Source organism: Orycteropus afer, unplaced genomic scaffold, assembly GCF_000298275.1.
Source record: "Orycteropus afer afer isolate SDZICR_OR568_19922 unplaced genomic scaffold, OryAfe1.0 scaffold00075, whole genome shotgun sequence".
NCBI lineage: Eukaryota > Metazoa > Chordata > Mammalia > Tubulidentata > Orycteropodidae > Orycteropus > Orycteropus afer.
Window position 1 is genome coordinate 2,985,464 of NW_006921662.1, and position 1,573 is coordinate 2,987,036.

Here is a 1,573-nt window from a genome sequence, read left to right on the forward strand (position 1 = left end):
CCCTGCCACCATGGTAACTTTGTTCATGAGCCCATTGAGCAATGACAGGAGCAGCTGGGGCAAAAGGACGGCTGGTTTCCACTGAACATGTCATCCTATCTACCTGAGTGTTTAAGTCCTTCTCTGCCGAGGTCACCTTTTGGTGGGCATTCACATGAGACACAAATACCTTTAATCCTTTGGCCCAGTCAGAGAGATCTATCCACGTACCTTTTCCCCATACATCCTTATCACCAATCTTCCAATCATGCTCCTTCCAAGTCCCAGACAATCCAGCTAAGCCATTAGCCACAGCCCTTGAATCTGTATATAATCACACATCTGGCCATTTCTTATTCCATGCAAAGTGAGCAGCCATATGCACGGCTTGAAGTTCTGCACATTGGGAGGATTTTCCTTCACCACTGTCTTTTAAGGAAGTCCCAGAAAAGGGCTGCAATGCCGCTGTTGTCTACTTTTAAGTGGTGCCTGCATATCGTGCAGAACCATCTATAAACCAGGCACGAGTTTTCTCTTCCTTGGTCAACTGATTATGAGGAACGCCCCATGAGGCCAGAGGTGCAGACTGGGAGAGGGAAGGTAATGTGACTGGAGTGGAGACCATAGGCATTTGGGCCACTTCCCCATGCAACTTACTTGTGCCTCCAGGTCCTGCTTGAGCCCGATCTCTGATATACCACTTCCATTTAATGATGGAGTGCTGCTGTGCACATCCACTTTATGACTCTGTGGGTCAGACAACATCCAATTCATGATGGGCAGCTCAGGCCTTATGGTGACTTGGTAGCCCATACTTAGGCAGTCTCTACTAAAGCCCAGTTACAAGCCAAAAGCTGTTTCTCAAAAGGAGAGTAGTTATCTGCAGAGGATGGCAGGGCTTCCAAAATCCCAAGGGTCTGCATTGCGATTCACCAATAGGGACTTGCCAAAGACTCCAAACAGCCTCTCTATCTACTACAGACACTTCAAACACCATTGGATCAGCTGAATCATATGGCCCAAGTGGCAGAGCAGCCTGCACGGCAGCCTGAACCTGTTGCAGAGCCTTTTGTTGTTCTGGGCCTCACTCAAAACTAGCAGCTTTCTGAGTCACTTGATAAATAGGCCGCAGCAACACACCCAAATGAGGGATGTATTGCCTCCAAAATCCAAAGAGACCCACCAGACGTTGTGCCTGCCTTTTTAATTGTGGGGGAAGCCAGATAAAATAACTTACCTTTCACTTTAGTAGGAATATCTCAACATGCCCCACATCATTGAACCCCTGGAAATTTCACTGAGGTGGAAGGTGCCTGAATTTTTGTTGGGTTAATTTCTCAACCTCTAGCATGCATATGTCTCACCAATAAGTCTCGAGTCATCGATACTTCTTCTTTACTAGGTCCAGTCAGCATAATGCCATCAATATAATGGACCAGTGTGAAGTCTTGTGGAAGGGAAAGGTGACCAAGATCCCTATGGGCTAAATTATGACATAATGCTGGGGAGTTGATAAACCCCTGAGGAGAGACTGTGAAAATATACTGTTGGCCTTGCCAGCTGAAGGCAAACTGCTTCTGATGGTCCTTTGAAA